General features: G+C 31.5%; 1 protein-coding gene and 1 long non-coding RNA gene across 2 annotated transcripts in view; one reads left to right on the top strand and one right to left on the bottom strand.

Moving 5' to 3' along the window:
- Positions 1-7872, bottom strand: part of LOC142358577 (uncharacterized) — a 124352-nt gene extending 116480 nt beyond the window's left edge. Inside the window, exon 1 of the mRNA XM_075409997.1 lies at positions 7856-7872. The gene's annotated coding sequence lies outside the window, so the exon portion shown is untranslated. The remainder of the gene's footprint in view (positions 1-7855) is intronic.
- Positions 1-15253, top strand: part of LOC142358578 (uncharacterized) — a 28631-nt gene extending 13378 nt beyond the window's left edge. The window contains exons 2-3 of the long non-coding RNA XR_012761835.1: positions 14481-14689; positions 15043-15253. This is a non-coding gene — a long non-coding RNA (uncharacterized LOC142358578). The remainder of the gene's footprint in view (positions 1-14480; positions 14690-15042) is intronic.
- The last annotated feature ends 216 nt before the right edge of the window (positions 15254-15469 follow it).

Genomic DNA, 15469 nt, shown 5'->3' with positions numbered 1-15469 from the left:
GGATTTTGTCATTGATGTATTGTTCATTGACAGTTGACAAGTTGGAATATAATAAGTTCTCACTCGGTGCTGTTGGATTGCTCATGGACGTCGTCATAGCTTCGCTTATTTTCATTAGTAAAAAAACTTTCTATTTCTTTAGTTATATCTTCTTGTTTAAATGCATAATGCATCTCAAGTCTGTCTTGCTCTTTATTATCAAGTAACTTACTTCGTAAAAGTATACAAATTATATATTGTACTATAACACCTCTAAGAGATTTATTGTATTCTTTCATTTCCCTTAGACCATTGGTAAACATATCATCTAAATGTATGTTAGTAATATTTTGATTAAACTGATTATTATCAATCTCTTGTTTTAATTGATTATATTTAGAGATAGTATCAGCAGCAACTTTATTACAAAAGTTAACAACATTTGTGACTTCATTTGCCGATTTAATGAATTCTTTAATTAAATTTTCATTAACTTGTATTTCATTTAGCTGTAATATTTTAGTTGTAACTTTATCAAATTCACCTTTTCTTAGTTCAGTTATGTTTCTACTTAAAATATCAATTTTATTAGAAGAGGATATTAAGTTATTGTCACAATACTCTTTATTAACAACATCCTTTTCATCTATTGGAGGATGAACATTTGTAATTTTATAGGTATCCTTCATATCAATATTATCATTATCTTCTAGGAATAACCCACGAGCCTTACTTAGTGTTAAGTTGTTTGTTGATGTTGATTTATGTTTAGCTTGATTGAATCTATTTCTTGTCATTATTTATATTAAGAAATATCTATATTTAATGATTCTAAAACTTTATTATTAGATTCAAAGTCAAACTCGGATTTTAATAATTCCTGTTCGTAATATTTACCTTCTATTATCTCTCCATTAATATCTTCTATTTTATATGTTGGTGGTTGTGTTTTTAGAACTTCATTAACTTTAAATAGTTCTCTATTCCAATTAGAAGTGTAACCTTTAGAGAAGATATTACGTTTATCTGCGTTTCTAACATAATCACCAACTTTAAATTTTGGCTTAATATTCTTAAAATTAAAAGTGTATTTAACCTTATCAGGATTATTAGAAGCATCAACAGGTGTCATATTAATTGTTGAATGGATGTTATTGTTATATGTTAAGACTGCATCATTTAATATATTCACCCAATTACCATCACCATTGATGAACATTGGTTTATTTATTATGTGTAATAATGTTCTATTGAATCTCTCTATGAATACAGCCTTTAAATCACTATAAGTAGAATATAGTTCTGTTTCATGTTCTTTAAGTAAAGATTTAAATGTTTTATTGTAAAACTCACTACCTCTATCTACCCATAACTTTTCTGGTTTTCGACTTTCAGAGCCACCTTGTGGATTTTCGCCTAATATTAATTTAAAGCCATTAGTTATAGATAAACCAGATTTATTCTTTAATGGAATAGCCCATGCATATTTCGTGAATATATCTATAACTGTTAATATAAACTTATAATTATTATTGTATTTACTTAAAGATGACTTATCAATTAAATCAGCTGACCATGTTTCATCTTTATATAATGGTATTATTCTTTCTCGTCTAAACTTTGTTATTTGGGGGTTGAATACTTCTTTAGCTAGGAGTTGTTGTTGTTGTTGTTTATCCATCATTATGCGTGTAGTCAGGTTTACCCTTTATTTACCATAGTTAAAAACAAAATTATCTAGTTGTTCTTGATTAATAATATTCATAGATAATAGTTGCTTAGATATATCTAGCATTTCATCATATAATCCGTCATGACCAGCTTTTGTTTCTAGTATTAATAATTCTAATCTTTGTACTAAATTATTTGGATCTGCAAAGCAGGTTCCCTGATCCACGTAGTGGTGACAACTTTGCTGGTTGGTATCTAACCCTCTGCCAAATATATCATCTCTTACTTCCATTATACGTTTTATTGTTCTATATCTAGCGCTTTTCTTATCCCCTTTTCCAAAATCATATCTAATATCCTTTAAAAACCTTTTAATTTTGTTTTCATCTTCTTCGATGTCATCGTTATATGTTACATTTGGGTTAGTGAGAAATTCAATAAATCCTTCTGAGAATTCGTATATATTATCCCTAACTAAAAATGCACCCTGCTCTAGGGTTATATCAACACCATTCATTTTGTATCTTCTGGTAGGCAAATCTACAAGATTTAATTTTAATTGAGGATTAGTTTGAGTACCCATTTTATGAAGATTCTTGGCTATCTTTGTATCAACAAAAACTGGTGCTATTTCTTGAGTTTCCTCTGTGGTCCCCTTTAACGTTTCATTAATCTTAGAAGTGTTTTCATTGATCCGTGAAGCGGTTTCACCCATCTGGGAACCAGCTTCCTGGATCCGTGAAGCGGTTTCACCCATCTGAGAAGCGGTTTCTCCTATCTGAAAACCAGCTTGTTCGATCATCTTAGTTTGTTTATCTAACTCTTGATTTTGCCAATCTATTGCTCTTAATGTTTGTTCATTATGAGCTAGCCATGTTTCATTGTTTGCATTTATTGTTTTAGTTAAAGGATCAAATAACTCTTCTATTTCACCATAATATTCTTGTTGTTTTAATTTATCTTCTAATCTATTCTTTCTGTTTTGTTTTTCTAGATTATTTAATTCTATGAGTGTTTCTAGTTTAGTCATTTTTATAAAAATAATTATCACAATGCATTACATAATCTAATAGCGGCTTCAATAAACTTTCTATCATCATTAATTGTTAATTCTTTAATAAAATTATTATAATTAGTTATAGCTTTACTTCAATCTGGGAACCAGCTACGCTGATTGGTGAATTTGCAAACGAGTGAAGCTCGTGGTTAACCAAACAACTCCGTTGAACCACTTCGTTGATATTATATTTCTTTGCATGTTCTAAGAATCTTTCTTTTGTATGATGAAACCTATATCTATGGAGATATATGCACAACCTACAATAGAAATGTTTAAATCTATACTGAGAGATGTGCTTATTTACTTTACACATTCTGCATACTAAATATTGATTAGGATCATTATGATGCTTACTCAAATGATCATGTCTCTCTCTATAAGTTATGATTTCATTACATATATAACATTGGAATGGTTTACTCTGACAATCGTCGCAACACCAACACCATGCCTTATTTTTACATTTATCACATTTGATGCTAATCATTTTTATAGTATTGGAAAGATATATAAATAATATTATTTCAAAATTTGGTATATAAAAATGAATCAACAAGATTATACCGGTTACATTCATTCCACTAGTGAGCAAGTCGAATCTGTAAGTGAGCGAGCCCAATCTCATGGACAAGTCCAATTTGGGGGTGGACAAACTCAATCTAGTGATAGTAGTACAGCTATCCAAATGTTAAAAAACAAAAACAAACCAAGGGAAGATCTACGAAGCAGTTTCACTGATAAGGAAAGACAAAAAAGGGAAGCAGAAAAAGGTTTAGAAGCAATCAGAAGGTTTAATCAGGTAAATGAAGAAGTAAAAGAGTTGCATGATAAACAGGTTGCTAAAACAAAACAAAGGAGTGAGGATATGAAAAATCTAATGCTTGAGGCTGAGGCTAAATATCATCCAGATTTAGATCTGCGAAGCAGTTTCACTGATCTGCGAAACAGTTTGGTAAACCACGAACAAAGTTCGTTCATTGATCAATCTAAAGATTCAGATAGAGATTCAGATAGAGATTCATCTGATGATTTTGTCTATGTCCAAAAGCCTAAAACAAATAAGTTTAAATCCGCGAAGCGGTTTCACCGATGTGAAGAATGTAATGAAGAGTTAACTCAAAAGAATTATAATAGACACATTCAATCACTTAAACATAAAAAGAATTCACGATTATACAATAGAAATAAAATTATTGAGAGTGCTAATGAGGATGGAATAAAACTTACTAATGAAGATATAGAGCAAAAGATAAATGAACAGTATACACGAAGTGGTTACACCAATTCTGAACTAGGGGGAATAAAGTATTGTGATAGTTGTGACATGTATCTAGATAATAATACTGCTTATAATAATCATGTGACAACGTTAAAACATAAGAATAATGTCAGACTAAATGATGGAGAGATAATAAAGAATGGAGATAAGTTTAATTGTATAACATGCAAGACTAGTCTAAGTCAATATAGTGTGGAACAACATTTTAAAACAAAGATGCATCTGAATAATGTTGCGGGAATAACTAAAGATAATGATCTACGAAGTAGCTTTGCTAATAATGATAGAGACAGTTCAGGTTATTGTGGTATATGTAATACTAGATATGGTAATAAAAATGAACACAATGAATCAGATCATCATAAAGAAAAGGTTAAACAGAAAAAGCTTACTGATGGAAGGTGGAGAGAGAAAGTAAATGAATTAGGATTAGATCATAACATGAAGCATAATCAAATAATAATAACGAGTAGTGATCATGAAGATCCTAAATTCTTGAACATACTAGAGTCATTGCATAATATACATCCATATATTAAGTTTAACACCTTTGATGTAGTTAAGTATACTAAACCTACAGATGATCTACGAAGTAGCTTTACTAATCAAATAGAAGAAAACGAATTCACATTTAGACTAATGACTAGACAATTTAACGGTCCTAATGATTTGGATATGTTGAATAGTGAACTAGAGACTAGAATGCAAGAACAAGAGATGAATCAATCTGGATGGAGTATGCAAAGATTTATCAAAAGAACTATGTATATACACAGGTTTTATCCCACTGGTGGATGTACTACTGAGTTACCATTCACATGTAGATATATACTTAATATAAAGAATACTGATAACAAATGTTTATTATGGTGTTTAATTGCTTATCTACATCCTGCTAAAGACAATCAATATAGAGTTAGTAATTATAATAAACCAGAATATATTAATGAGATAAAATTACCAAATGGGATTACACCTCCATATGATTATTATCACTTAAAGAAAATACAAGAACTAAATAAAGATAAAGTATTATTTAATGTATTCAATCTAAATAAAAATAAAACTATTAATCCTGTATTAATTAATCATAATGATTCTAAAGGATGTAATATATTATATTGGGATAATCATTACTTCCTATGTAAAGATGTATCATTCTTATTAAGAAAATCAACTAAACATAAATGTTATCCATGTCTAAAATGTTGTGTATCATTTAGAACAGAAGATGCATTAAATAAACATTTAGAGAGGTGTAATAATACTGGAAGAAGAACATTCCATAAAGATGAATATCTAAAGTTTGATAAGTTCCATTATAAAAACAGAGTACCATTTGCTATGTATTACGATTTTGAATGTATAATAAAAGATGGGAAACACTTACCTATTGCTTGTGGATTATATTTAAGAAGTGACTATCCTGATATTTTAGAAGATAAGTATGAATGTTATTGTGGAGAAAAAGTAGTTGATTGGTTTGTAGAAAGAGTAGATTATTATAATAAATTATTTAAAGATATATTTAGTATGAATATTCCAATGAAAGAAGATACTATTACTCCGTTATATAGTAGATGTTATTATTGTAATGAGGAAATGGGTGAAGACGTTGTTAGAGATCATGATCATCTAAATGGTAAATTTAGAGGATATGCTCACAATAAATGTAACCTCCAAGCTAAGAATAATTTTGTACCAATGTATGCATTTAATTCTTCTAATTATGATAATCACCTATTTATAACTAAACTAGCAAAGAAGACCAGAATTAAAGTATTAACTAAAACTGATGAGAATTATATTAGTATTGATATGGGTTATGCTAAAGCATTAGATATGTATAGGTTCTTCCATCCACTTAGCTTAGATGCCATAAGTAAGACATTGAGTAATGAAGAATGTATAACATTAAATAAATGTGGGTTAGAAAGACGTAAAGGTATATTCCCATATGAATGGTTTGATAGTATAGATAAACTACATGAAACAGCACTACCACCTAAAGAAGCATTCTATTCTAAGTTGAAACAATGTGATATTACAGATAAAGAATATAAGCAAGCAATTGATTGTGGGAAAGATACTAAATGTGAGACAATAAAGGATTATATGATGTTATATCTTAAAACAGATGTATTGTTATCAGTTGATGTATTTGAGAAATTTAGAGCTATGTGTTTAGAATATTATGAAATAGATCCATGTTACACTTATTCTACTCCTGGGTTAACCTGGTTGTGTGGGTTGAAATATACTATTGTTTGGCTTAAGTATTATAAAGAAAATACAGTTAATATTTATGATACAATACAACACGGTATAAGAGGTGGGTTAGCTTCAGTATTAGGTAATTGTCATGTAAAATGTAAAAATAAAGAAATAGATCCTGAGTATACAGGGACAGAGAATTATTTAAAGTATTTAGACTTCAACTCATTGTATGCTTCTGCTATGGTACAACCTTTACCTACTGGTGAGATCAGAGTATGTGAAGATCTGGCATACACTAAATCTAGCTCTAATACTGGATACATCTATACAATTGATATAAAGTATAATGATGAGTTGAGACAGAAAACAAAGAAATATCCATTCTTTCCTGAAAAGACAAAACCAAACATTGATCAGTTTACAGATTATCAAAATGAAAATAAAAAGAAAGGATATAAACCTAATGAGAAGTTAATGCTAAAGTTAACAGATAAAGAAAACTATGTAATAGATGGAGAGATGTTAGATTGGTATTTAGATCATGGTTTAAAATTGGAAGATATTACAATTAAACAAAAATAAGAATATAATAAGAGTGAATGGTTAAAACCTTATATAGAGTTCAATATTCAGAAAAGAAAAGAAGCTAAAGCTAAGGGTGATAAATTTGGAGATGTATTCTTTAAACTAATGAATAATGCCTTTTATGGAAAAACAATAGAAAATGTATATAACAGACAAGATGTAGAGTTAGTTAATGATGTAGATAGATATATTAAATTAGTAGAAAATATTAGTTTTAAATATGCTGTAGAGTTTGATGATGATCTAGTAGCTGTACATAAAACAAGAGGTAATGTTAAATTAGATAAGTTTAATTATATTGGATTTGTTATATTAGAAAAAGCTAAACTATTCATGTATAAAGCCATATATGATTACTTTGAGAAAGAGTTAGATTGTAGTTATCATTACACAGATACTGATAGTATATTTATAAACATAAATGTTCCATTGGATAGTACTATAGAAAAAGAAATGAATAAGATAAAAGATATATTGCATAATAATGAATTAGGTAAGATGAAAGATGAAATACCTAATGATACTATTATGGAAGCTTGTTTCCTTAAAGCTAAAGCATATTGTTACAATACTGTTAAACGAGAAGAAGAGAAAAAGTTAAAAGGAATAACTAAGGCTACTATTAGAAACCAAATTAATTTAGAAGATTATACTAATGCTATATATGAAGGTAAAAGTAAATATGTAACTAATTATACTATTGATAGCAAAAGGCATAATTTAGAAACAAAAGAACAATATAAAATAGCTATAGATCCATTTGATGATAAAGGTATTAAAGAAAGTAATGGTGAGTTTAGGTTCTATGAATGAAATAGATTCTTCAAATGAATTAGGTTATATTAATGAATTAGATTTTTTTTATAATATTTAGAGAGAATATATACATATATAAATTTATTTTCTTATTTTTTGTTTTTAGAGTAAAATAGCAAGAATTTTTAAATTTATGAAAATATTAGTAAAATTAGCTTAATTTTAAGAAATTTAAAAAATTAGTAAATTTGAGCATATGCCGCAATGGCTCGATGAGCCGGAGGCCACCATATACACATTACTCTTACTTGCAGTTTATTAGAATTTGAGATGTCAGAAGTTTTAAGAGAACTTTCCCGGGTCGAGACCGAATGGTTATCTTGTAAGAACTTGCAAGTTTCTTGCAAAAAATGGTTAACTTGTAAGAACTTGCAAGTCGAATGGTTAACTTGTAAGAACTTGCAAGTCGAATGATTAACTTGTAAGAACTTGCAAGTCGAATGGTTAACTTGTAAGTTTCAGTCCAAACTGAAAAACACACTGAAAACCAAATTTATGATTAATTTCATATTGGATTCTTGGCAGTTATATCAAAATTTCTTGAATTAATGTTCATTTGACGAAAAAATACTCCTCTTAACCTGTACTAGAGACAAAAATTCCAACACATTTTCACTGTGCAAAATTTCTGACTATAATGTTTTTTGTGAAGTTGGCAAGAACACTCAGTCAACAGTAAAAGCTTTTGCGCATCGTTAAATCGATCAAAAAAAATTATTGTGGTTTTCGGCCATTTTGTGAGAAAACTCTTAAAAATTAACACTTGATTTTTTTCTCTGTACTTTCGACGTTTTAATTTTATGGTTGATATGTTTAATTCTCAATCAGTGATATACCTCTCCCAAGGCTAAAATTATTCTGATGGTGTTGAGTTTAGCGTTATTTTTATCTGGGGGTCCCAATTTTCCTGTAACTTCGAATTTAGCAGAAAAAAAAGAGAAAAATTGGTAGTCGTTTTATTTTTACCGATGAAGTGATTCAGAAATGCACAACTGGATTTCTGCTACCAATAGCAAATTGGCTGTTCCTGACAAACAGAATTACAGCGCATGATGGGTTCTCTTTGTAGAAAGAAAGAAGTGCAATGAAAAGTGTGTGTGTTGGGTGTGTGTGTGCGTGTGTGTGTGTGTGTGTGTGTGTGTGTGCATATGTGTGTCTGTGTACGTGTGTGTGTGTGGCGTGTGTGTGTACGTGGTGTGTGTGCGTGGTGTGTGTGTGTGGTGTGTGTGTGTGTGTGTGTGTGTGTGTGTGTGTGTATGTGTGTGTGCGTGCGTGCATGTTTGCGTGCGTGTGTGTGTGTGCGCGTGTGTGTGTGTCTGTGTGCGTGTGTGTTTGTGTGGTGTGTGTGTGTGTGCGTGGTGTGTGTGTGTTTGGTGCGTGTTTGTGGTGTGTGTGTTGTTGGTGGTGTGTGTGTGTGTGTGTGCGTGTGTGTGTGTGTGCACATGTTGTGTGTGTACGTATGAAAAATTTCTCTTTGTTATAGCCAGGACTTCAACCCATCGACAACCCATTGGCAACCCATCGTCAGCCCATTGGCAACCCATCGTCAGCCCATTGGCAACCCATCTTCATTCAACCCAAGAAAACAGAGAGAAAAACCCAAGAAAATCAAGAAATTTGAAAAAAAAATCAAGAAAATTGAAAAAGGAAATGAGAAAAAGAAGATGAAGAACACCTTTTCTGATGCTTTAGATTAATAATTTTGATGATTTTTTTGTTCTTTTGTCGATGCGCAGAATATGTGTACATTCATATCTTGCGACGTTTTAACTTTTTTTCTTACAGCATAGGCAGAATGGTTATCTTGTAAGAACTTGCAAGTTTCTGGCAGAAAAACTTGCAAGGCGATGCATCGCCTTGTAAGAACTTGCAAGAAACTTGCAAGTTCTTACAAGATAACCATTCACTAGTTGAAGGTTTATCTTGTAAGAGCCTTGTAAGTCGAATGGTTAACTTGTAAGTAACTTGTAAGTCGAATGGTTAACTTGTAAGAGCCTTGCAAGTCGAATGGTTAACTTGTAAGTAACTTGTAAGTCGAATGGTTAACTTGTAAGAACTTGCAAGTTTTTGGAAGAAAAACTTGCAAGGCGATGCATCGCCTTGTAAGAACTTGCAAGAAACTTGCAAGTTCTTACAAGTTAACCATTCGAAATCGACCCGGGTTAAGTCGTCGAAGAATTGTTCGATTAATTTAATCAAAACTTTCTTGTTGGCTTGAAATCAAATATTTTGTGAAATACTAAATTGTTCAAACTGTGATTGAGATAACGTCGTCGTTTTCTATACTATTTAGAGTTGAATTGTTTTGATGTAACGGAAAACAGATTTGTTCAGCACAATTTCAGGTATTCTGAAATTAGTTGTACATGCATTACTAAAGTATTGATTTGATGAGTAGCCCAGTAGCATGGAAATTGAATGCACCATATTATGTTGAGATAGCATGTACCTAAAAGGGTGGAAAATACGGTTTGATACAGTTTTGATAACGTATTTGCCTTTCAGAAAAAATAACCCAATTAGTTGGATATCAAATAGCTAGATCATATCTCTGGGGTTAACACATTTCTTTGGAAGATGACTTTTTTGAGCTACTGAAATCGATCTTCTAAAAAACAAAGTTGCTTGAAAACAACTTTTGTTGAGCAAAAAGGGTTCTGAGATACTGGTTTTGTTTAGAAAATTTGAATGAAATTTTCAGGATTTCAACTTGTCGTGTTAGAAAGTCGTGTTAGAAAGTAGTGCTAGAAAGTCTTTGGCCGATCGCTATATTTATCCTACATATTTCAGTGGTATGTTTAGAAAGTTTGTCAAGCGTAGAAAATTTAAAACGGAGAGGTTTTTGAGTTTTGTTTTCTTCGAAGAGCTATCTATGTTTGAAGGTTTTGAGAACATTTGAAATTGTAGTTTTTTTATTTTTAGCGTAAATTTTGGTCTGTTTTATAAAATAGTCGTCGAATTATGTTCATATTTGCTAAAAGATCGTGCTTTTGACAGCTGCCAAGTGATAGCAAGGCTGTTATTAGTCTCATTGCGGCTTCACAATCAATCAGAGGGCAGCAATTGATTTTTATAATTTTGACACAATGTGTTTCAATACCGAGTTTTGACCTTTTATTTGAATTTTTTAATTTGATCACTTAGTGTCTTTAATGATAGGTCTCGTTGATGGTTATATGAGGCATACGTGAAACCATATAATGTTTTTGGTGACAGCTTTGAAGTGAGGATCTTCTAAAACTTTGTTCAGCTTTTCCATTTTGACTTTGTATTTGCGAGGTTTTTTTGGTCTAAATAATTACGTCATTAACGTCATTGACACTGCATTTTTCGCTTTTTTGTTCTTTTATCGTTAATTCTCATTAATGACAGGTCTCACTCACTTTGTAATGACAGGTCCTACGATTTCAACTGATATAAATTGACGATCAACTGTTAATGGTTTTTTAGAGGTCTATGAATTTCATGCTTTGCGTTTTCGTAATTTTTTGTGATTTTTTCAGTTTTACCTGTTTTTCATGTTCTTTTCGTATTTTTGTCATTAGTTCCCATTAATAAAAATTTGCATACGCTTGCTAAACATGCCTACGTCTTTTATAGTCTTTTTTAGTCGATAGCTTATTTTTGGATGTGTTCTAATAAAATGTTAAACTTTTTTGTGTTGTCAATCGGAGACTCATTGAACAGCAGAATTCAGGGCAAGCAATTTGACTAAAAGTGTGAATAAAAGGCTTCGGCAGTCTGCTGGAAAAAATGCAAACAACAGAGCTAAAAAAATAAACAGGCAACAATAAAAGCATGCAAAAGTTTTTCTACAATTGTGCTCCTAAATTAACACTAAAAGCAACATCAATCTGCTTATTATTAACTCTATGTGCACTTAGAAAAAAATAGTCAATGTTAATCATCCCAATTAGCAATTTTTTGGTTTTAATACAAAACTGAAGGAGGTTCTGCACACAACAAAACGTCATTGATTTGAATGCAGAGTTTCAATATAACCAGCAACAATCCCATGCAATTTAATATTGAAAACAGCGCGTGCGTTACAGCTATGTGACCAAAACTGGATCAGCAGACACCAAGACCTTGCCAACAACGTTATATAAAAGAATAATTTCTCTTATGAAATATCTTCTGGATAAGGTTTTTCTCTTAGCAAATTTTTCATATATTTTCCAAACACTGCAATGCAAAAACAAAATTCATCTTGAATGTAGTATCACGGGATATCTTGAATCAACACAGAATGACTCAGATGACTATTTCCCGACAAGCCTACTGCTAAACGGTGACGTGGAGTCATATCCTACAACTATTAGCGCGGTGATTTTCTCTGATTTTTAAAAATATTCATATCAAATAATAGCAACGCATTCACAACTCGCGCTCAAATTGTAACACATTTTTGAAATTGCAAACTCCAAAAACATGCTGAAAATGGAATGGATTCACGAGGAATGTAAAACAGAATAACACTGAAAATTGCACTTAGAGAAATGCACATACCTGAAAAACCGTGTACAACTGTGATTCTTATAACAAAAAGCAGCCATTTCTATCAATTATAATAAAACTAAGAGAGCCAACACATTCAAAACTCTTTAAGAAATGACACTGTAAAAAACACTGAAATTGCACTAACTCAATCAGGGGGCAACCAAACAGTTTCACAACTCTAACAGCGATGGCAAAATTGTTTAATGATGTTCTAACTAACGACTTTGATATAGCAGATTTTCCTAAAATTACATTTTTTAATCTTGGTAATTTTTGGAGATAAAAATTGAGAAAAAGATAAGCAAAAAATTTGCTAAACAAAAAGAATGAACCGTTCAATTTTCTATTTGCTACGCAAAAAGGAATGCGTGTTGTGTGTATGAAGTTGAATTTCACCTAGCGTTTAGATATTTGTCAAGGTTCCTAAATGGGCTAGAGAAGATGTCCGAACGGTCATTTTACTACATCTTTCCTGCGTTCCTAACTAAATTATTAAACAGTATAAATTTCCATACTCCATTGACCAATGGATTACGCAACAACGAACTACCAAATTTTAAACTTGTAGACTCATTCTAATTTGGTATTCGAAAAAGCGTTTCCACAACTGATTTCTGATTTTTTTTCATTGCATCAAATCTTGAAAGTATGGACTCCAAAAAATTTTCTCCAATCCTCCATTTGGAACTCTACATAGTTTTAACTCCATATGTTATGTTGTTCTTATAGACAAATAAAAAAAAGTTCAGCGTGTAGAATTAGATTCAATTTCTCCTACTGGTCGAAAGTTGTCAAAACATACGCAAATGAACAGTATTGGGATGACTCTTGCTCACTTAATATCTACACAATCACTCTGCAATAAGCCAACTACTCAGGGGAACAACAATTAAATTTTAATTCTTCAAAAACAGTTCGTTTGTTAGAGCAAGCAAAATAATAATAAAAAACAAATCCCTGGACTTAATGTATTTTGCAAAGTAATCAAAAAATGAGGAATAAAGATTGTGACTAACGATTGAGAGCTTTAAATGATTAGGACGAACGATTGATAGCTGTCTCAGTTTTCTGAGTCACATAAAATCGGACGTTTAAAAATGGCACAATGACTAAAATGACACAATTCTTTTGACACCTGAAATTTTCGGCTCTACAAACCCAGCACATTAAAAACCTATGATTACTTCTTTAGAAAAACAGTTGAAATGGGGTCCTAAAAAGCCTTCTTGTATTCGAGTTGCAATTCCTCGCGAAAATTCAGAACAAAAACAGGTGATTCGGATTGAGGAACAGACAATTGAGCAGTTCCTAATTTTGCGCCTCAGAACGCATATCTGTAGGGCATAAAATTCATTCTCTCCGGCTTTGATTTTAGCACGTCCAAAAAAGTTTTCTAATGAAAATATCAAAAAAATTGTTTTCCATGACCACAGATCAATTTCTATTTTTGAGGAATCTTTTCTCGGTGCCCTATCAAAAAAGAAATATGACAACCAAATGAGTTCAGAGATTTCAAAACTAGCAACCGTTTTTTCAAAAGTTGTTGGTAAATTACTGCAAAGATCAAATTCTTGATAGTGTGTAGAATTTTGTTTTTTTTTGTGGCGTGATACTCGATTTGTTTATTCCTAATAAAAACAGTGTAGAAAAAGAGCAAAATTTATGCTATGGATTGGTTTTCAAATATAATTTTTTTCTACACTTAGATTCCATAGCTTCAGTCTTTCAATGTTAATAGTGCTAATTTCATACTCATTTTTTGAGCTTTTTTGTCGTTGCTGTTGTTATTGAGCGAAAAAAATTGCCTTTCCCAAAAACCAACATCGTCAACCTGAAAACATCAGTTTTAGTGGGGAGGACAAAAGTAGAGTGGTCGATAATTTTTGGGAGCTTGTTTTTTTTAATTGTAAAGTTATTTCAATGTAATTCTATCGCCTTTTATTAATTTCAGTGAAATTTTTATTTACAAAAATGAACATTAAAAAAGACAAAAGCTGAACATAGTTGAACATAGATGAACATGATTTTCAGTTTAAAAGGAGTGATGAAAAATGATTGAGAAAATTGAGCTCTTGATAAATGCCCCATTGTTCGACCGATAGGATCTGGGGGAAATCTCGGAAGAGTTATGGGAAAACGATTTTACTTTGTGTTAAACCAAACAATAAGATTCTAGATGGCAACCAACAACTATGTATGTCGAAAGAGAGTGATTGAATAAGACAGATTCGGAAGCCATTTTCTCTGTTGACACAAAAAATGCTTTGAGGAGTCTCAACCGTTTTCCGTTTTAAAAAATATGGAGAAATTATGCTTTTTCATCTCTCATTCCATACTTATTGCAAACTGTGTACTATGAAATTTGTTATTTAGCCAACAACACTCTCAGGAAGGTACAACTCAAGGTGAACTTCGTGTATGGGATTGCAATTATCCCCTGAATTGTATATCTTGACGATTGCTTCACAGTACGAAAGTGGAATGCGGACGAAACTAATTCTTGCGGCTCTCTTGATAACCTGACAATATTTTGTGACTCTGTGAAAAAATTATGGTCCTGCTTTTGGCAATCATCTTGAAAGGTGTCATGTTTTTACCAAAGAACATTTTTCCGTTCATGGTGATGTGGAAATAGTTGATGGTTGTAGTGTATTAAGTATTGTTCTGGCTCTAATTATGCAAAATAGAAATTTGTGGAGATCACTAAGACAACAGATGTTTTTGTTTAAAAAGCGAGCATTTCATGCCATATACCTCAAACGGTTTACAAATCCTTCACAGCATGGCTTGTGCAAAAATTTTTTGAGGACATGTTTAACGAATGTTGAGAGCTACGATGAGGTCTTACTGAATGTAATATAGAATCCAGCCCACCATCAAAAGTGCCGGAATCGTGAAATAAAAAAAGGGAAAAAACATGGTATCTGATATCAAGATTTTCGTGATTGCAATGCTATTGGCTATGATTGTGAACCTGTATAGATGCCATCACAATGGGCATTCAATGAAAATTTCACTGCAGCCCATGTCCTGCCTCGTGGGAAAGTAGAATAAACCCAAATGAGACACAAGGAATTTCTCCCTTTATCTGCAAATCTCTCAATTGATGTGCGGACATTTTAGGATGATGCAAGTTTCGAAATCACGGCCAGTAGACTTTGTGAATCCAGTTACAACAAAAAATACTGTAATGTGTATGTTTTTAAGCGGTCAGAAAGATTGTGCCACTATTGATGTTGCAAAGCCTAAATTTATCAACAATCTTAAAAAATAAACAATGAACAAATAATTTTTGATGCTGAGGCTAAAAAGTTCTGTATTTGCGTGCACTGATGGAGCTGGACCACCAGCTTAAAAAGCGC

The sequence above is a fragment of the Convolutriloba macropyga genome, chromosome 2 (assembly GCF_964194025.1).
Source record: "Convolutriloba macropyga chromosome 2, txConMacr16.3, whole genome shotgun sequence".
NCBI classification, from domain to species: domain Eukaryota; kingdom Metazoa; phylum Xenacoelomorpha; order Acoela; family Convolutidae; genus Convolutriloba; species Convolutriloba macropyga.
This window is presented reverse-complemented; position numbering and strand designations above follow the sequence as displayed.